General features: G+C 39.6%; 1 protein-coding gene across 1 annotated transcript in view; it reads left to right on the top strand.

Moving 5' to 3' along the window:
• Window positions 1–592: 592 nt before the first annotated feature.
• The window catches only part of PLCH1 (phospholipase C eta 1), a 236,969-nt gene continuing 215,006 nt past the window's right edge, over window positions 593–22,555 (top strand). The window contains exon 1 of the mRNA XM_067737817.1: window positions 593–824. The gene's annotated coding sequence lies outside the window, so the exon portion shown is untranslated. The remainder of the gene's footprint in view (window positions 825–22,555) is intronic.

Below are 22,555 nucleotides of genomic sequence, written 5' to 3'. Positions count from 1 at the left end.
GGGGCCGGAGGGGTGGGGGCGGGAGGGAATAAAAGCAGTGTTAACTACCCTCTCTCTTCCTCAGTCTTAGCTGGACTTGACTCACAAGAGATCTCGTTGGTTATATAGTAGCATAATAGATGCTATTTTTCTTAGAATGGTACAAAACGCGAGGGGAGAGAAAATGGGCAGTTCGGAATTTAAGATGTGCTTCTGACACTTTTTACTTTGGTACAACCTGCACACAGTCCCTGCGCCCTTCCTCTCCAACTTCATTTCGCCAAACTCCTGTACTTTCCCACCACCGCTCTCCGCAGCACAGCCCCAAAATGAGTATCAAGGGGGTTGTTCTGGGTTTGGGAACCTTTGAAACTTGAGGAAGAAGAAGAAAAAGACTTCATCCCCAGTGCTTCTGGCCCTTGCCTGCCGGCGAGACCCGCAAGGAGGTGTAGGCCCAGGGGTCCAGGTCCGGCGCTCTACCCCCTCCGCCCAGCCGGCTGGGCCCAGTGGTGGCGGCGGGAGCTCCAGTCCGCTCTCCCGAGCTCCAGTTCCTGATTTCCGCGGGAGCTGCGGGGCTGGGAGGGTGGGGGCGCCGGAGTGAGCGTGAGCATTTGAATGAGAAAGCAGGTTGTGGCAGCGGCGCCCCACTCTGCCCAGCCCGTCTCGGGGGTTCTGCAGGCCGGTGTGGAGAAGGGCCCTTGTTGGGGGCTCTTCTGCTCCTCGACAGGGTTTTGAAGTTGGAGTCACAGGGGCCAGTAACTCATCACGCCAGCACTTTGGAGGCTGCTGCTCTGCCGGCGACTCCGAGAAGTCCTTCATCTCCCGAACAGTCAGAAGTTGAGCAGGTCAGTGCTTTGGGGGGGGGAATGGGGGGGGGGGACAAGAAAGAAAAAGAGGACTGTTACAGCAGTCCCCGTGTGCAAGTGAGCAGGTGGCTCGAGTTCCTCTCGTGGCAGTTCTAGCCGGGACACGCTCTTTAGGACAGTGTGAGTGGTGGTGTGAGTGGGGATCCCCCAAACCCTGTGCGGAGAACTGGACCTCGGCTGGTCTTGGGGTTCCGTAATTCGGCAGAATGGGTGTGTGAGCCCGCGCCAGAATTTCATTCTCGGGTCTCTTGTGGTGAGTGGGGTTTACGCCCCGTGGACGGTAAAGCATCGCTCGTTGCAGGATGCTTCACCCCTACGCGGGACCCCCGGGACCTGTCTCTGACCGCCAGACGCCGCAAAGAGAGCAGGTCCGCTTTTCCCAGCAAGGGGAGTGCGGTGTCCATTACACTTGGAGTCTCACGGTTCTTCCTGCGCCCGGTGACCCCACTCAGGGCGTTTTCGGAGAAGACCTGGTGCTCTCAGCGCGAGGAGGATTTACTCCATTGCCCCTTCCTGGAATAAACCAGGGGCACCGGAGCGGCGCAGCGCTGAGCGGTAGAGGCAAGTCCGGGCCACACAGCAGCGCGCTCTGCGCCTGCGCGGGGTTCCCATGGCGACCGCGCCGCGAGTCCGAGACGCCAGCCCGCGTGCCCCCAAGCCCTGTTCCCTGTTGGGCGTCTGCGGCGCCCTCTTTCGCGCTCCCTCAGACTTATTCTTTGTTGTTTGTAACTCGGAATAAGTTTATGATCTCATTTTGACGGTAGGAGTTCAGCATTCAAACAATAACCAGTTAAAATTTAAAAGAGGACTCCCACCTCCCACGGCAATACCACTTTGATGTTAGACTGAAGAGGCGAGGAATTGCTTTTTAGGGTAGTATTTGAGATTCCCCCCCCCTCCTTCTAGCCCATGAAAGTGGAGACCAATAAAATATTTTTACTTACTGGTTAAGCAGTTTTAAAAAAAAAAATTGGTCAGGTGTTTGCTCTTGAGCATTAAGGGGACAGACCTGTGCCGGCTTTCCGCAGGTGGAGAGCCGGGCGCGCACAAACGGGCAGCACCTGTGTCTTCCTTTTGGCTTGTTAACGAGAACGAGATGCGTTCCAAAATGGACCAAAGTAAAATGCCAAAGAAAAGAAACAAGGGCTTTCCCAGAAGAAGTGATTGTTTTTCCAGTTGCTCCGGCGTTTTGGTCACTTCTGGGTTTAATCTTCAGGGAATGTTCAAGAAGCCTTAATACGAACCAGTCAGATTCCTCAAGCTTTCTGTTAAGAGATTGAGAGTCATTTTCCTTAAAATTCTAAGTCTTGACAGCTCCATCCCCTTTTAAAAGTTTCATTTGTTTACACACAGGTTAGCATTTGGCAAGGGTACACATCTTAAGGGGTATGTAGAATGAGCTGTAGCTTCCTGTGGCTCACTGTTTCTTAGGTTGCATCAATATTTGGCAGCATGGTTGGTATACCTAGTGTTGTTAACTAAACATTGGTTAGAATTAACTGCTAATAAAAGTTTTAAAATGAAGTTACTCTTCCTGGGATAAAGTGTGGCATAAAACTACCTTAGAGGAAGTAACACATGAGTACTGTCTTGCAGTATCCTATTTTTAAATAATCTGCCTTCAAGAATAGCAAATGTTTATTAGTGGTAGAAGTTTTCAGACAATATCCTTCCACCATCAGCAAATGTAGTCAACGGTAATATTTTTCAGATGATTAGCAAATAACGTGCTGTTAAAATTCTCTCTCCCATCGCAATCATTATAAATGCCGAGACATTATGCATTCCATCTAGCTCAAGTGTTTAAAAATGTCCAATTAAATTTTTCTTTTTTTTTATAATTAAAAAAATAGAAAACCTCTTAATTTCCAGGTTCAGATACTTTGTGACCCTATTTAGTGGCTCGTAACTGCCTCCAGTTCCCTAATTCTCAGTGACATGTGTGTCTGCTGGTTCCAGGAGGTATAAACTGCAGTTTAGCAGATCATGGGATAATGAGATTGGGAGTGCTTGGGGGAAGGCTGGGGGGTGGCGATGGGATGAGACAAAGGGAGGGAAGGTTGATGGGCAGAGCCAGGATTTATTGCTGCACCAGATTCTTCATAAAAGCTGTTACAGTCATTGCTTCTGTTTGATAACATTTTCCCACATCAACATCAGTTAAACTTATTTTTAGAATCAGTCTTCTAAATATAAGGATAGAATTATAGAAATAGAATATGATAAAGGTGCTTTATGTTAGGGTGCTTTGATGTAATATACTAGGAAAACTGTTACATGCTTTCTACTTAATTTATTCATTTAGTCAACAGATATTTATTGAAAGCTAGTTATATATGATATAGACAAATAAACCTAGATTTCTGTCCTCAATGAACTGAGACTCGTGACTTCTGCAATAATTCTAATCCTGTTTCAGGTTTTCAGGGTACAGATACTATCTGGTATTCTTAAGGGGGGAGCACTTAATTAAGTGCCAAGTAATCAGATGTCTAGATTCAGAAACAAATGCTTAAATTCTGATTTAAAAAAACCCTGAACATTGTTTTTGAGCATTTTAGATAAGAATCTTATATATATGGTAAGAAGCATCGTGTGCACCTATCTTTTTACATTTTTGTAATGTAGTCTCGGCCCTAAAACCTTCTTTCTTGGCAAGTGCAGCTCTGAGTTTGGGAGCAACAGAGGAATCCTGTAATTCTCAGGTTTCTTAGATGAAGATAAGGTGAGTGATTCAGTAGTCCTTTGTTCTGGCTCCGTGTTTCACGACATAATAAACCTCCTGCAGCTCCCTTCTAAGAATAGTGTTGGTCTGCATGCTTGAAGGATCATGACTATCATTTCTCTGAGCAGAAAAAAATAAAAGGATACAAAATTTTGGTAGACGGATAAAAGGAATACAGTAGGGCATTTGAACGTTTTAACTTTTGAACTGGAATAATTTCTAGGCATTCTTCATGAGTTCAGACTCTATTGAAATCCATTACAGCAGTGACAAACCTCTGGCATAATATTGACCAAGGTTGACCAACATTTCCTATTGTCACTCTTAGGACACAGAAGATTAGGGAGACTATAGCCTCCTTTCCTTCACCACCTCATGAGTCTTTTATTAGCTCAGAGAAGCTTGCTGAAGATCATCCCCATTTGGTTATTGCTCTCTGTCTTGGAAAATCAGACTCAGCTGTGAATTGTGGCCCAAGTGGTGCAGAACTCATTACTTTGAACAATGCCTCCTCAGCCTGGGAAGCATGTTCTCTTTCCTCACTGGTAGGGGCTTATTCCAGGCCAGCTTTGCTCACAAGGAAAATCATTTAGACACAGTTCAGTGGACACTCACTCACATCTCTTTGACACCCATGACGATTTTTGTTTAAGGAGAAATCCAGGACTGCTGTGGTAGGGTGTGCCGAATTAGAAGTGCATTTTAAGAAGCCCATGAAGAAGTTTACACAGCTTTGTGTTATTATCCTCAGGGTCTCTGTCTTCCATGCTTCAAAGTAAAAGAGGACAGGATGAACACAGAGGGACAACTAAGAAAACTTTTATAGCAAAGTTAAAAAAAATTCTCATCAAGTCTGCATTTTAGATGCACTAAACTAAATGCTTGTACCTCATGATCATCATGAAATTACAGAGCAGAAAAATACGTCTACTATTATGTGAATCAGGACACCAGGGCCTAAGGTTGCCACAGGATTTTCTTAAAGTCATACAGCTAATAAATGAAAGAACCCAGGTGAAAATGTTCTGATTTCTAATGATCCTGCTGTTTCTAGGAAATCTAGGGAGGACAGATATGAAATCCTTGCTCTAGACTGGGTATTTGTAACCGTATGAACTTGCTATAGTTGTAGTTATAAAATGTTCAAACACCAGCAATGTTTTATGACTTAATCTAATTTCACTGAGTGGAATTGACAGTGGGCACCTTCTGATATTTGGTTATAACCACGTGTATGTCATGAGAATGTATATGGTTCACATGCATAAACGCAAAAGAGATATTTTTCAGTATGTATTTTGGCCTGAGGAATTCTGTCATGATTAGGATTTAATACATGGTAGAGCAGCTTTTCTCGTTATTGTCCAGTAAATATCTTAAACAAGGGACTCTGGAAGTAAAGGAGGAAATAAACATTGATTTATTCCAATCATGTGCCTGGGCATTTATTTTAGGTCACTTTAAAATTCATAAAAAGACGGAGGAGTTATTATCCCATGTTACTAGTGAGACCTGGAGATTTGTTTCTTGCCCAAGATCTAAGTGAGTATGGAATAGTCTTGGAATTTGAACCCAGGTCTGTCTGCCTACGTGCTCTATTACATCATGTTCCCACTCAGAAAGGCAAGGCTTAATTTATGAAAAATACTGAGTTTTCATTTCAAACTCACCATGCCAATCAAAATAGACATTTAGAGGTTTTTCTGTTCAGCTTTTTGGTGAGTGGAGAAGCTGCATTCCCTCTATGGAGTTTAGGAGGTTATAAATTCAGGCCTGGTTCCAGAAACACATTCAAGACTTTGTTTATAAACTGTGTTGGCTATTTGTTTAGAAGTGAGTGATGTTTAGATTCTCTTCTGCTGATGCTTTTTCACATCAAAGTGGCCCACTTATCACTTTGAGATTGTGTTGTCAAATTGTGCTGGGTCTAAGAGGACCCCTCATGATTTTAATGTGCATTTTCTGGCATCCCAAGACTTAGATGTTAATTTTTATCTTGCATAAACTTTACTGCTGGGTAGAATCAGATGGTGTCTTTCTGTAATGCTTTTCAAATTGGAGACCTGAATCAACTTGCACAGTTGCTGAAAATTTCTAAATTTAGGCTAGAATCTGGAGTTTTGGTGCTTCTAAAACCACACTGGCTGTGGTATTGAGACTGTACTAAGCTGGTTTCAGATTTGCAGCATTTTTGAGTGGGTTTACCCATGAGTAAACTGAGGCTCAGGAATGTCCACACTCACAGAGCTGAAATGGGACTTGAACCTTGACATTGCCAGCACACACCCGGTCTACTGACCTTATTAGTACACCACACCTTAAAAGCACACCTCTATCCTGGGCCTTCTTTTCTCCCTATGTCTGACTGCAGGGGAGAAGAAAAGGTGGAGGGTTTCAGAAGACTGGATGCCAGCCTCGCTTGAGGCAACACATAGGGCCCTGGAGCGCTCTGAGTTTCCTCCTTCATGAGTTTTTCTGTGTCTTATCCTACTAGCAGCCTCTTTTCTCTGTGGCTCTGTCTTCTGAATTTAGCAAGGGACTTAAGAACCTGTCCAACCATTCAGGTGCCCATGCCTTAGCTTTAAATTGCCACTGGAAGGCAGAAAGATCTAGTTTGGTGCTATCGCATGTGAGTTACTGATTAACTGATCTAAGGCAATCATGGTTTCTCTTAGATCTGCCTTCACTTCCTTGTTGCTAGTCCGCCAGAACCAAACATTTGAATTTAGCTTCCCACTTCCTCTTCTCTCCCTCTTCAATTTAACTGAAGGAGCATCTGGATCTTGGAACAGGTCTCCGTGGAGTGCTAGCGGAACCTCTGGTGGGAACTTTGAAGACCTGTATGTTTTTTTTCAGGGGTCAGAATCCTGGACCAGAAGTTAAGTGAGTTGATTTGCTGTGTAATTGTATGTTATTTAGTTCTCTAGACCTCCTGTTTCTTTTTGCCAAGCAACTGTTTCTTAACTTTGAGTGATATGGGATTGAAAAGAAATTTTTTTAAAAAAAGATTTCTTTATAGAAAAAGGAGTTAGTATTATGAAAAGATCCTTTGATTTTTATTTCAATGTAAAGACTGTTGGTTCCTTACAACCATTTGTGTAAAACAGAAAGGGAGGGTTGAGAAAAGAAGGGAGGATTTTCTTCCATGCATATAGAATATTTCTTGAAGGGTACACTAGAAACTAATGTTAGTTGCGAGACAGATACCAGAGGTAAACTCTTCATTGTATACCTTTATTATGCCTTTAGATTTTGAAACTTAGTAAGTAAAATTAAAGTAAGAAAAACAATACTTGGGTTTCAATAATAAAGAAATAAGTAACCACCTCCTGGGTCCTAAGTGGTAGAAGTAGGAAACTGGGAAGTGATTTCAAAGAAGAGAAATTCTCTTTTTCACTATCTTAAGTCTCAAATTTCACGTTTAGTAATTTTTTTTTTTTTTAGTCATTTTTAAATGTTTTTTTAACACTGGATTTCAATAACAGGGCTTGGGGAGGTTTGTTTTGAATTTTCATGGTTTTCTTCCCTCTCATAGAGCATCAGGTATTGGCTGCCCCCAGACTCAGTGGGCCAATGGGAATCAGACCTGTCCCACTCCTGAGTCACTAAACCTGTCTTATGCTGGCAGTGTGTTTATGGAGTGAAGCCCAGAAAGCCCCCCACACCCCGCCCCATTTTTTTTACCCATAGAGAAATCCCTATAATGTGATGATTTTATTTTGCTGAGCAGTGTCTGAATGTGAATGTCAGAGGAAACTTTTCTTCTCAAATTGAACAAGGAAAAAAAAAAACTTGTGTACAAATGTTTTATTGTGAACCACAGCTTTTCTTGTTTGAAATAGGTTGTGAATTGGAAGTAGTTTTCTGTTTACTGAGTAAATCATTAAAATACAGTCTTGGAAGAGAGTGAACACAAACTGTGTACCAACTTCTTTTTTACTCGTCAAAAGAGAAATGTGAAATCTACTATTTAGTGTCCAGTTTCAATCAAAAGCAAAAACTCAAGTCAGGGTCAGCTCTCAGCACTTTCTTGAAAATTTCTCATCTCAAATTTGGTGAAGTAAATAAAACATTCTTTCCTCACAGAATTCTTCTTATTACTCTGTAACTTTTGCTAGAAAAGAATAACTGAATAGATCATACATTCTCATGTGTAAATTTTTTTTAAAGCTAAAAGGGCATTGAGTGAAAATTCTCTCACCTCTGTTCTTCAGCCATCCAGTTCTTTAATAGACCAATAGTGTTATTAGTTTCTTATGTATTTTTTCAAAAAGATATATATATACAAGCAAATACATATGGATGCTTTCTTCCTTTTAAGAATCAAATGGTAATGCACCATCCATGTGATTCTGCATTTTTTCTCGTAACAATATATTTTTATATCATTCCATATTAGCACATAGAGCTTCTTAATTCTTTTTTCTTTTTACTTTATTTGAAAAAAGCAGTTGTAGGTACACAGCAAAATTGAAGGGAAGGTGCAGACTTTCCCATGTGCTCCCTGCCCCACCCGTTCGTAGACGCCCCATTACCAACAACCCCCAGCAGAATGGTGCATTTGTTACAATTGATGACCCACTTTGACACATGATAATCACCTAGATTACATGGTTTACATTACAGTTAACTCTTGGTGTTGTGCATTCTGTGGGTTTGGGCAAATGTGTAATGACCTGTATCCATCATTGTGATATCATACACTGTGTTTTCACTGCCCTAAACATCCTGTGTTCTGCCTTCACCTACTGCAGGATATCTCGATTACTTCCAAGTTTTGGCCATTATGAATCAAGTTGCTATAAACATTCATGTGGAGGTTTCTGTGTGGACATATGTTGTCAACTCCTTTGTGTAAATACCAAGGAGCACAACTGCCGGATCGTGTGGTAAGAATATGTTTAGTTTTGTAAGAAACTGCCAAACTGTCTGCCAAGGAGGCTGTGCCATTTTACATCCCCACCAGCAAGGAAGGAGCACTCCTGTTGCTCTACATCCCCACCAACATTTTGTGGTGTGAGTGTTCTGGATTTTGGCCATTCTAATAGGTGTGTAATCGTATCTCGTTTTAATTTGCATTTCCTGATGATTTATCACGTAGAGCAGCTTTTCGTATGCTTCTTTGCCGTCTCTGTATCTTTGGTGAGGTGTCTGTTAAGGTTTCTGGCCCATTTTTAAATCAGGTGGATTTTTTTGTGTTTTAAGAATTCTGTGTGTACTTTGACTAATAGTCTTTTATCAGATGTGTCTTTTGCAAATATTCTGTGCCAGGCTGTGGCTTGTCTTTTCGTTCTCTTGACATTGTTTTTCACAGAGCAGAAGGTTTAAGGTGTAATGAAGTTTAGCTTACCAATTCTTTGTTTCATGGATCATCCCTTTGGTGTTGTATCTAAAAAGTCACCACCATGCCCAAGGTCATCTAGATATTTTTCCTATGTTATCTTCTAGGAGTTTTATAGTTTCGTGTTTTAAATTTAGGTTTGTGATTCATTTTGAGTTAATCTTTGTGAAGGGTATAAGGACTATGTTTAGATTCGTTTCTTTGCATGTGGATGTCCAGTTGTTCCAGCACCATTTTTTTGAAAAGAACTGTCTTTGTTCCATAGTATTGCCTTTGCTTGTTTGTAAAAGATCAGTGATTCCATTTATGTGGGTCTATTTCCAGGCTGTGTATTCTGTTCCATTGACCTATTTATCTACTCTTTCTTCAATACCACACTGTCTTGATTACTGTAGCTTTAGAGTAAGTCTTGAGTAGGATAGTTTCAGTCTCCCAACTTTGTTCAATATTATGTTGGCTCTTCTGGATTTCTTTTTAAGGGCCACCTATTTTCCAATGTATGGATATACTAAAATTTAACCAGATTAATGGACAATTAGGTTGCTTCTGATCTTTTGAAAACAATGGTACAGTAAATAACTCTATATATACACTGTTTGCATGTTCAAGTATGGCTATAGAATATATTTTTGGAAGTGGGATTGCTAAGTCAAAGGTATGTACGTTTGTAATTTTGCTAAATATCGTCAAATTGACTTCAATAGAATTTGTACAATTTTTACCCTTATCAGAAATGTATTACATGACGATTTCTCCACACCCTCACCAACACCATTTGTCATTAAACTTCTTGATTTTTGCTAACCTGATAGGTAAAAAATTAGCATCTTGATGTAGATAAAACTTGCTTTCCTCATATTCACTTACGGGTAACTTTACAAATTTCCATTTTGAGCAGAGCCTCAGAGTAGAAGGTGTCACTTCATTCTTTCTATTATAGATTAAAAAATCAGTTTTGAAGAGACAAATGAATAGGTTTCAGATCACTGCCTGATAGAGGATCAGAGTCAGCACACTTACTTTTCTTATATGATAAGCATTTAGTTGCTTTTCACACTTCCTTCCAAGTCTCAAATATTTCACTCATCTCCCCAGGTCTGGGAGAGTTGGTGTCTTTGGAATCCAAAAGTATCTCCAGTCCTGGCAGGATGGTGTCAACACTGGGCTTGGCTGTAGCACTGCTTGGTTCCCACTGCCTGGGATCAAAGCTAACTTGAATTCCTTATTGTCTCTTGTGGCTGCATAGGTTCTTGTGCCCTAGCATTACCGAAGGAAAGAAGAAATGTTGAGCGTTCAGACTTTGGTGGGTTCTGATTCTGTTTGTTTGGACACTCAGGAGAACGCTGCTCTTCCTTGAATGTGGACAAGATTCTTTTGGAATAATGGAGGATTCTGAGGGTGGCCATGAACCAAGACCTGGCCACTAGAATAGTGTCTCAGTCTGGTTCCCATGATTTTAGTGGGAACATATTAGATATTCAATGGAAGGAAACTATGCAAGAGAATATAATAGAAAACATATAGGCCAGTGACAAATAACCAGGAGTTAGTTTCTGTGTCTATAATCTATTTTGTTCTACTTTAAGAAGAAAACATCAAATCCACACTATAAATTTCATTTGAGGAATTTGTAATACTGCTTGGGTTTTATTTCCCTATTTTTTCTCATTAATGCTTTCTATGACACCTTTCGTCAGATGGCAACTTCAAACAGGCTGTTTATTACCTAGACTTAAAGAATCAAGAACTTATAAGCTTGAAAAGAGTAAGTTAACACGAAATGTGTTAGATGCATTTAACTTGGGCTTCCTCCATCAGCTTCGGATTTTTTTTTCCCCAGAGCTTCTTAAAGATTAAGGATACGGCACATGAAAAACAAAGCTGAGTTTCCACAATTCAAAATATTTGACTAGGGCTTCCCTGGTGGCGCAGTGGTTGAGAATCTGCCTGCTAATGCAGGGGACAGGGGTTCGAGCCCTGGTCTGGGAAGATCCCACATGCCGCAGAGCAAGTGAGCCCGTGCGCCACAACTACTGAGCCTGCGCGTCTGGAGCCTGTGCTCCGCAACAAGAGAGGCGGCGATAGTGAGGGGCCCGTGCACCGCGATGAAGAGTGGCCCCCGCTTGCCACAACTAGAGAAAGCCCTCGCACAGAAACGAAGACCCAACACTGCAAAAATAAATAAATTAATAAACTCCTACCCCCAACATCTAAAAAAAAAAAAAATATTTGACTAGATTTTTTTGCTGTTCTTTTGAACTTGAGAATTTATATGAGCAAATTAAGTTTAATATCCTATCTCCTTCTGTATTGCTTTTAGGACATTTTACTTGTCCTTTTTATAATTTCTGACATTCTTATATTTGCATTGATATAAGTTCTCTGTTGAACAGTTAGAAAGTTAACATCTCTGCTGGTTTAGAGAAACTAAACTTTAATTCTTAATTTTACCACCATTGTCTTAGGCTGAAATGTTTGCAAAATTGTCTTTGATCCCTACCATCCTTTTAAAGAGAGGCCTATTGCGGGATTTATATTCTGAATAAGTTATGTTTAGGCATTCTTGGTGAAATGTTATTTTTGCCAATTTCCTTATATATACTTTGTTATATCACAATGTATTTTTTTATTTTTTTGGCTGTACCATGCAGCTTGTGGGATCTTAGTTCTCTGGCCAGGGAATCGAACCTGTGCTCTCAGAAGTGAAAGGGGAGAGTCTTAACCACTGGACAGCCAGGGAATTCCCTATCACAATGTATTTAAACATCATATTAACAATGTAAATTAGTAATTTTTACCTTGATAACTGAGCAGTATTTTGAGCATTCACAGTGCCTTCCTACTAAACTGCCCTTCCTGTTCCCCCTCATCTCATCTTCCCTCTTTTAAACCTACTGATCTTTTGAGATCTAGCTCTATGCTCCCACCGTCCAGGAACTCTTTCCTGACAGCCTTGGTTTCTTTTCTTTGAACCTTTACAGTATGCTTCATTTGCCACCAATCATACATTCTGCCTTTTCTTGTGCAAGTTTTATATAAATCTTTTGTTTCTATCTATGCACTATTCTCCCATCTAGATCGTTGGCTTCTTGATGACTTGGGACAGTGTTTAGGCATCTCTCCATCCCCTCAGTACGTATAGTAGAGCCCAGAGCATACTTGTGGGTTATTTGATTCATAAATTGATTTGATTATAGCTTTTTGCACATTAAGGGGTCCTGAGATCCTATTTTTGAACACAAAAAGGGGGACACTTCCCCTACTCACCCTGCTGTGGTTGGGAAGGAGAGAAGGTATTGCCTGGAGGTTTAGTTGCCCAGCTCAAGGCAGATCTCCTGTTGGAGCCGCGCGTATTGCTCGGTGGAAGGGTTAGGGAAAGCAGGCAAAGTTGGGAGTCCAACACATTCCTTGTGATAAGCTCCCTTCTCTCACTGGTGGGTAGGGAAGTGGACAGGAGAGAGGGTAAGATGAACTTGGGAAAGCTGGGGGATCTGCCCTTCTCTGGGGGTTGACATTTCTGAGACTGAATTTTGGGCATCCTTATATATGAGGGAATTGTGGGTGGAGCTATTCTGAAGTCCATTTCTAATATTCAAAAAGTATGGAAATCACTGGTTTAGAGACAACTAGTATAAATCAAGGATTTTTTGGATGTCAGTGTGTCATCAGGAATAGTCTTCATATATGATCAAAGGTGTTAATATTGGGCTGGATTTCAAGACTGATGGCCACTGAGAGTTGAAATCTAATTACCAAACAGTCATTCCTTTGAGTGTTTTTTTTCTCAATGTAGTTTTAATTTCCAATCTGCACTTCGTGCCCACTTTGAAAGTGAAGGAATATATTTTTAGAAGATGAAAAATATCTCAACCCTTACATGAACATAGGGAATTGGAAAAGATTGTACATTGAAAAGTCTGGATCTCATTACTGAGTTTGCCATACCTAGTAGTGTGTTCGCTCCCTTTCTCTTTCTTTTATTGTCTTTTTTCTCTTTCCCTGTCTTATATTCATTATTTATTAGGGAGCAAAATTACATAGATCTTAAGAGTGTAATCACTGAAGTTAATTTTTATTTAGTTCAAGTACCAGTGCTGTCACTTGATAGCTGTGGACCTTAGGTAGTTACTTAACCTCTCTGTGCTTCAGTTTCTCTATCTGTAAAATGGGGATAATAATTATACCTAGCCCTTAGGATCACTGTAAAGATGAAAAAAATGTTTCGTAAAATATATACCACAATACTTGGCACATAGGAAGTGCTAAAAAGTACCAGCCGTTATTACAAATTAGCAGGCACTGAGCCTAATAAGCTTTTGGGTTAGATCAGGTCCTGATTTGACTGTCAGATTGCAAGGTTCTGTGGCTTTGAATGTGAATTCCCAGGCTTGAATTCTGTTTCTAGCAATATAGTTCACTGATACTCCCGATGAAACAGTTTGAACATGTTGGGTACAGTAGAAAGATTATTTTCTTAAGTGCAGTAACCTGTAAGAAAGTAATGAATATTCAGGCTTTAAATGCTAAGTGAAGAAGGGTCTACTGAGCAATGAAGCTGGCTTTTTGCCTTGAGGACATTTGCCAAACCAGGTTAACTTGAACTTCTGCTTTCATGGCCTGAGGGCACAAGGGACAAGAGATAAAGTTAAAACATCTGAGAAGGGACCATTTGGTCATAAAGCTAGGACTTCAAAGGGCTTCTCCCTCATTGTAAGGGTGAATTAGAATAAAAACAAAAATAAAAATAATTATCTACCTTCTTTCTAACCCTATAATATTGTAAGGAAAATCACCTTTCAAAAATCTTGGTTCTGAGCAGACCCTGATTATTTGGTCCTGAGAATTTGTGATCCTGAGCCAGCTTTAATACAGATTTGCATCTGGAATCATAATAACTAGGTGGTCAGAAAAACCTCAAAATGAAAATTTGATTTAAAGAGTTCCAACATTGCAAGTGTCCCTGGTACTGAGCGAACACCAATTTTCCCCCTTCTTTTGGAAGAATCTATTTTTATCCTAGACTTCAAAGAATCCCCACCAATGAAATTACTGGGTGGGCCAAAATATGCCTTCTGTTTTTTAAGTAAAAATAAGACACATTTTTCATTTTCACCAAGAACTTTATTAAACAATGTATTCACCCTTTTGTTCCACTACCTTCTACCATTTTTCATGAAACTTCATAATTCCTTCTTCCCAAAACTTTTTATCTTTTTGATCAAAGAACTGTTCTAGGTGCCTTTTACAGTCTTCCAGGGAACTGAAATTTTTTCCATTAAGAGAATTTTTAAAGACCGAAATAAATTGAAATCTGAAGGTGCAACGTCTGGTGAATATGGCGGATGAATCAGAACTTCCTAGCCAAGCTGTAACGGTTTTTGCCTGGTCATCAAAGAAACATGCGGTCTTGCGTTATCCTGATGGAAGATTATGCGTTTTCTGTTGACTAATTCTGGGCGATTTTCATTGAGTGTTGCTTTCAGTTGGTCTAATTGGGAACAGTACTTGTTGGAATTAATCGCTTGGTTTTCCAGAAGGAGCTCATAATAGAGGACTCCCTTCCAATCCCACCATATACACAACATTACCTTCTTTGTATGAAGACTGGCCTTTGTTGTGGTTGGTGGTGGTTCATTTCACTTGCCCCACGATCTCTTCCATTCCACATTGTTGTATAGTATCCACTTTTCATCGCCCATCAATTTGTTTTAAAAGTGGAACGTTTTCATTACGTTTCAGTAGAGAATCGCATGAGGAAATACGGTCAAGAAGGTTTTTTTCGCTTAACTTATGTGGAACCCAAACATCAAAGCGGTGAACATAAACAAGCTGGTGCAAATGATTTTCAGTTCTTGATTTGGATAGTTTGAGTATGTCGGCTATCTCCCTCGTGGTATAACGTTGATTGTTCTCAATTAATGTCTCAATTTGATCGCTATCAACTTCAACTGGTCTACCCGACCATGGAGCATCGTTCAGTGAGAAATCTTCACAAACCACTTTTGACATATTTGATCAGTCACAGCACCTTTTCCATACACTGCACAAATCTTTTTGTGCGTTTCAGTTGCATTTTTACCTTTCTTGAAATAATAAAGCATAATATATGGAAAATGTTGCTTTTTTCTGCCATCTTCAATATTAAAATGGCTATAAAAATTCAATTTTGATGCCTTTTAAAATTTTTATTTTTTAATAGATCTTTATTGGAGTATAATTGCTTCACAATACTGCATTAGTTTCTGTCGTACACCAGAGTGAATCAGCCATATGCATACATATGTCCCCATATCCCCTCCTTGAGCCTCCATCCCGTCCTCCCTATCCCACCCCTCTAGGTCATTGCAAAGCACCGAGCTGACCTCCATGTGCTATGCTGCTGCTTCCCACTAGCTAACTATTTTACATTCAGTAGTGTTTATATGTCGATGCTAAGCTCACTTTGCCCCAGCTTCCCCCTCCCACCCCGTGTCCTCAAGTCCATTCTCTGTCTACATCTTTATTCCTACCCTGCAACTAGTTTCATTAGTACCTTTTTTTTTTTTAGGTTCCATATATATGCGTTAGCATACGGTATTTGTTTTTCTCCTTTTGACTTACTTCACTCTGTGTGACAGACTAGGTCCATCCACCTCACTACAAATAACTCAATTTCATTTCTTTTTATGGCTGTGTAATAGTCCATTGTATATATGTGCCACATCTTCTTTATCCAGTCATCTGTCGATGGATACTTAGGTTGCTTCCATGTCCTGGCTACTGTAAATAGTGCTGCAACGAACATTGTGGTACATGTCTCTTTTTGAATTATGGTTTCCTCAGGGTATATGCCCAGTAGTGGGATTGCTGGGTCATATGGTAGTTCTATTTTTAGTTTTTTAAGGAACCTCCATAGTGTTTTTCATAGTGGTTGTATCAATTTACATTCCCACATATGGTGCAGGAGGGTTCCCTTTTCACCACACCCTTTCCAGCATTTATTGTTTCTAGACTTGATGATGGCCATTCTGACTGGTGTGAGTTGATACCTCATTGTAGTTTTGATTTGCATTTCTCTCTTTGACCCACCTCCTAGAGTAATGGAAATAAAAACAAAAATAAACAAATGAGACTTAATTAAACTTAAAAGCTTTTGCACAGCAAAGGAAACCATAAACAAGATGAAAAGACAACCCTCAGAATGGGAGAAAATATTTGCAAATGAAACGACAAGGGATTTATCATCAAAATATACACCCAGCTCATGGAGCTCAATATCAAAAAAAACTAATCCAATTAAAAAATGGGCAGGGGCTTCCCTGGTGGCACAGTGGTTGAGAGTCTGCCTGCCGATGCAGGGGACACGGGTTCGTGCCCCGGTCCGGGAAAATCCCACATGCCGCGGAGCAGCTGGGCCCGTGAGCCATGGCCGTTAAGCCTGCGTGTCCAGAGCCTGTGCTCCGCAACGGGAGAGGCCACAACAGTGAGAGGCCCGCATACGGCAAAAAAAAAATAAATAAATGGGCAGAAGACCTAAATAGACGTTTCCCCAAGGAAGACATACAGATGGCCAAGAGGCACATGAAAAGATGCTCAACATCACTAATTTATTAGATGTCTTTTTTTAAATGCACACTGATATGACAGCTATCGCATACAGTTTAACAAAATTGTTTCAAATGAAGTTAAAGGCAGCTAAGTGCTACTAGAGCCATCTTACGGAAAAAACTGAATGAACCTTTTGTCCTACCCAATAGAAGGAAAATTAGCATCTCATAGTTTGAAAAAAATCACTAAACACAAGATTTAAGCTGAGAACCAGAAACTCTGAAGACTAACCAAGCTGATTTGAGAAAGAACCAAATATTATAGAACTTGGGGGGAAAAAAAAAGAACTCAGTGAACAGATTAACCCAAGCTGAACAGGGAAATTGTCAACTGAATGATAGATCTGAAGAAAATTTTCAGATAGCAACAGAGAGGCAAGACAGTGAAAACCCCAAAATAAAGGTTAATCAATGTGGAAGACAGAGAATTCAGACTCAATATAAGTTTAATTATAATTTCAGAAGAAGAGAGAAAATGGGAAGAGGCAACATTTAAAAAGATAATGACTGACAGTTCTCAAGGACTGATTAAAAAGTATCACTTTCCATATTCATGAAGTCATCTGAATTCCATTCGGGATAAGGAAAAATCCACACAGACAAAATATAATTAAATTGCAGAACACAAAATGTAAAGAGAAGATCTTAAGCAAGGTCAGAGAGAAGAGGCAGCTTATTTTCAAAGACATGACAAATTATCCTGACGGTGTGACAATAGAAGCCAGAAGACAGTAGAATATTAAATTTCATGCCGTGATAGAAATTAACTATCAGCTTAGGATTCAGTTTTCGTTAAGAATATCTTTAAAAAGCAAAGACAAAGACTCTCAGACTTAAAACCAACCAACCAACAAACAGAAAAACCACAACAAACCCTAGAATTCTAGCAGATCCTCACAAAAAGGATACATTTCAGGCAGAAGAAAATTATTACCAGATGGAATGTCTCAGAAACAAAAAAATGAACAAAGAAAAGGAAAATTTGTAAGTAAAACACACATTGACTGTATAAAGTAGTAATCATGTCTTCAGTGGGAACTAAGTAAAATAAGTGACATAAATAAATTGGAGAAGCAGAAGGAGTCAATATCTTCTAAAGTTCCTGTATAGTTTGGGAGGAAGTTAAAGATACAGATTAAATTTATACTTTGATAAGTAAAGTGTACCTGTTAAAATTTCTAGGGCAACCACTAAAATTTAGTAAAAGAATGAATGAATAACTTTCCAACAGGGAAAATTGAAATGAGAAAACTATTAAATCTGAAGTCAAGAAAGTTGAGAAAAGAAATATAGAATAGGCGACTAGTAGCAAACACAAAATAAGATGTAGAAATAAAATCCAATGTATTAGCAAATATAAAGAAACCAAAGATTGTTAGACTAGATGAAAAATGAAAATTCGGCTATTTGCTGTTTATAAAAGACATGTCTAAAACATAAGGATACAGAAAGGTGAAGGTAAAATAATAGAAAAAGATAAATGAGTGATTACAAACTAAAAGCTGTCACTATTAACATCAAAAACTAAAAGCTGGCAGTATTGATATCAGATGAAATAGACTTTAAATGTCAAAAGCATTTTTAGAGATAAAAGAAGGTCATATTGGTTCAAAAGTTGGAACTCATCAGAGAAAAACCTTTTGTGGTTTTTAAACATGGTCTCAATATAACGCAAAACGTGGTCTCTAATACGTGGTCTCAACATATATTACGCAAAAATTGAGAGAACTACAATGGGAAACATATATTCCCAGTGATTTTTTTTTTTTTACCGTGCCGCGTGGCTTGTGGGATCTTAGTTCCCCAACCAGGGATTGAACCTAGGCCCTCGGCAGTGTCAGCATGGAATCCTAATCACTGGATCACCAGGGAATTCCCTTTCTAGTGATATTTTAGTATACTTCATCAGTACTTGATAAAGAGGGGAAAAGCTCAGCTACCACACACAAGATTTGAGCAATACAGTTAGTAAGTTTGAGCTGATAGACATGTGAAGGTCACTGCATCTCAAAACTGCAGAATACACATTATTTTCAAACATACATAGAACATTACAAAAAATGACCTCTAACTATGTCATCAAGCAAGTCTTAACAGCAAACAATGATTGGTATCATCCAGACCAGATCTGTAATCACAGTGCAGTTAAGCTAGAAACTGATCACAAAAGATGACTGAATAATTATAGAAATATATTTCAAAATGACCCTTGGATCAAAGAAGTTGCAGTGGAAATCAGAACATATTTTTAACTGAATGATAACAAAAATATTTTGGGTCAAGACTTGGGGTGGGGATAAGCAGCTAAAGCATGTATAAATGCTTATATTAGAAAAGAAGAAAGCCTGAAAATTAGCTAGATGTTGAAGTTGAAGAGTTAGAAAAAGATGCAAAGTAGACCCAGAGAAAATAGATGGAGGGAAATAATAATAATTCCATATTATTCAATGGAGAGGATCAAAAATGATACAGTTTGGCTCTTGGTAAAAGCTAGTAATGTTGATGAACACCTGGTGAGGCCGATTTCAAAAGAAGGGAGAGGCACAATATTCCTAAACAATATTAGGAGTGGAAAAGCAGATGTAGATAGTAAAAAAAAGTTATGAAATACATTATGCTAAAACATTTGAAAGCTTAGAGGAAGTGAATACCTTTCTAGACAAGTATAACTTATTGAAACTAAATTAGAAAAACTAGGCTGAATAATTCTATAATTTTTAAATTAAATAAACCATTAGTCAAATATTTCTCCATAAAGCAAGGTCTAGGTTTAGATGGGTTTATGAGCAAGTTCTACCAAGCACTCAAGGAAAAAGTAATTTCAAACTTGCATAAATCATTCCAGGGAATAGAGATACATTTTTTGAAGCTGTGATAACCTCAGTATAAAAACGTGTCAAGAACGATATGAGAAATGGAAATTATAGGCCAGACTTACTTAGAAATATACATGTAACAATCATAAAACCTGAGCAGGCCAAATCTAGCAATGTGTTAAAAAGATAAATCCAATTTGTTTACAATGTATTATCTTGGGATTGCAGCGTTGATTTAACATTAGAAAATTCATATTAACAGATTAATGGAGACATACCTTATGATCTAAGTAGATGCAGAGAAAATGTCTTATAATGTTTAATATCAAATTATGCAAAAAGCTGTTCAGAAAATCAGAATAGAGCCAGTTTTCTTAACATAAAGAATATTTACAAATAACCTATGGCAAACATTACACTTAGTGGTAAAATATTAAAAGCACTTTGTTTCTTAAGATGAAGATCCATTATTCTATGCAATACTGCTTTTGATGGTTGATACATACTGTATCCTATTTTTTCACATAGCATCGTATCATGAGCATTTTCCATGTTCACTTACAAAGTTTTTGCAGAACACAATTGTTAATATCTAACCTACAGTCAGTGCTACCCCAGTAGCTGACTGTTTAGTGCTCTAATTCTTCTGCATCATAAAAAATGATGCAGTGAATATTTTTTGTGTATACATTTTTGTATCTTTAAAGATTTCTTTTTGATATATTTCCAGCAGCTGAATTACTGAACCAAAAGGTATGAACTCTTTCAAGCACTGGATACCTATTATTATATACTTGAAACCAGCCCTTTCAAATGAAGCATCCATGTGTCTTTGGAGGGTGATTGTATCTCACTGCTCAACTTAGCTCAGAATATTTTCAGCTCCTGATGGTTTAAAGAAAACACACAGGGAACTTGGGGTTTAGTGGTGTCCCCTGTGAGCCTTAAAAAATGAACAAAGTACCCTTTTATTTCTTTCCCTGTGTGTACATAGCTGGGAGGGGGCTAGCTATGGAATTAAGCTGTTTGCAGAGCCCTTTAACAACCAGTTTGGCAGTGCTTGGAAACCTGTGGGAAGTGAGGGAGGGAGTTTATGAAGGGGGAGGGGAGGATAGTGACCTGCCATCTGCGGAGTGGAGTGGGGCCCCTCTGACCAGGGCCTTCTGACCCAGGCGTCTGAGCTGCTTTAGAACCTGTTAGTCTAGGCCTGGTCCAGGGACAGGAGCCGTGGGCCCTCCCATCCCATCCCTGCGCTGTGTAAGTCTCTTGATTTGTTTGTCTTAAAATTAGTGGAGAAATGAGAGAAGAGCAGCTGTCTTTGAAATCTTAGCTTTTAACTGGACTGAGTTTGAATTCTCAACCATTAGAGAGAACTTGGTGCAGAAATTCCCAAACGTGTTGTGTCAGAGGCTGTGAGGTGCAGGACACAGTTTGGGGACTTTTCCCCTCTGCCTTCCTCTTTCTAAGCACTTGCTGTTGTATGAATATTGCTGTCAGAGCATATTAGTTATGTCTTTTGTCTCTCAGCGAGGCTTAAGGAGAAGGAAATCACTTCTCCATATGAGTTAAAGGGTATACTAATGGGAATTAACTCTGTGGTTTCTCAGGGCTATTTTAATTTATAATTACAGCTGAATGATGGGGATATTAGTCGGGGGTACGGGTTGCCCATAGTCCTTATTATTGTAGAATATTAAGTTTGGAAGCTCTGAGAGAGCATCTCATTCACCACCACTCGTCTTTTGTTCCAAAGATGAGGCAGCCCGAGCACAGGGGAGTGAAGAGATTTACCTGACACTGTTTAGTCAGAGGGCGGACTGGGCTGCACCTCTGGCCTCTTGACATCCAGTCAGACATTTTCCCATTGTCCCTTGATGCCTTACCGCATCCCATGAAGCAGTTACTCCTTTTCCAACAGCAGGGTGAGTTTATGCATTGTTTTAATTTCTGGCTATAGCCTTCCTCCCTGTTGTTAGCAATTTGGAAAGCACATGAACCCCTCAGATAGTTTTCACAATGATTTCTGGCTCGAAAATTTGGCTTTGGTGTTTCTGAGCTTTGTCCAAATAGCTCACTCAAATTTCATTGCAAAGAAACCTCCCACCATTTGATTCTCAAAGAACTGACACTTTGCTTGGATCCCCTCCAGTCTGTATACTCCAAAGTCTCCTGGCTGGAGGGAGAAGGTAGGTATATTTTGAATAAGTAATGTTTCATTTAGTCATCTCTTCTCCTCCTTCTGGCTCTTCCCCTTCATTGACCCATAGTGGAGTTGGATTGAGTGGTGGATATGAGAAGAATTATACCTTGTATATTATGAGTAATACAACTCTAGGTTCTTTCCATAGGGAAGGAGTGTCAGGGAGGAAACACGGCTGGACAGAGTATAGCCCTGGGACTGGGACAGTGGATTTGGAGTCAGAAGACATGAATTTGCAACCTACTATTTCCTATTAGCCTCTTTGAACTCATGCTTAATGATGCATGACTTATAGGGCTATTGTAAGGATCTTTTTTTAAAAAAATACAAGATAGAAATGGAAATATTGTATGAACCATAAAATGATTTACAAATAATAATATATTATTATTATTTTTTTTTTTTTGCGGTACGCGGGCCTCTCACTGTTGTGGCCTCTCCCGTTGGGGAGCACAGGCTCCGGACACGCAGGCTCAGCGGCCATGGCTCATGGGCCCAGCCGCTCCGCGGCATGTGGGATCCTCCCGGACCGGGGCACGAACCCATGTCCCCTGCATCGGCAGGCGGACTCTCAACCACTGCGCCACCAGGGAAGCCCAAATAATATATTATTTTTAAGAAAGAAAGAATATAAAAGAGTGGGAGTGGGAGTGTTGGTTTTTATGGAAGAGGGGTGCCAGAGAAGAATTGGCTGTGGTAGTAGCAGTCACAGTAGGTGAAGAGGTGGAGATAGCATGTAGTAACAAATCCCTGTACTTAAAAAAAAAAAGTGTGTTTGTGTGTGTATATACACATACATACACATATATGAATATATTCCCCCTTCCCCAAAGTTCTCTTTTAAGACTCTCCTATTCTTCCTTTTCCTTTGTTAGAACTCTGATTTCCATATATGAACTTGAATAGTTTGTCTTTTATTAAGCCATTCAAGTGGCTTGAGCAGATTTGTAGTGTTCCATAAAACTCATGTTAAAGCAGTGATATAGATTTGCCTCACATGTAAAAACAGTTAAGAGAATTCTAAAGAAGAAAAGATTTCAGG

Source organism: Pseudorca crassidens, chromosome 5 (genome assembly GCF_039906515.1).
Source record: "Pseudorca crassidens isolate mPseCra1 chromosome 5, mPseCra1.hap1, whole genome shotgun sequence".
Lineage (NCBI taxonomy): Eukaryota > Metazoa > Chordata > Mammalia > Artiodactyla > Delphinidae > Pseudorca > Pseudorca crassidens.
This window is presented reverse-complemented; position numbering and strand designations above follow the sequence as displayed.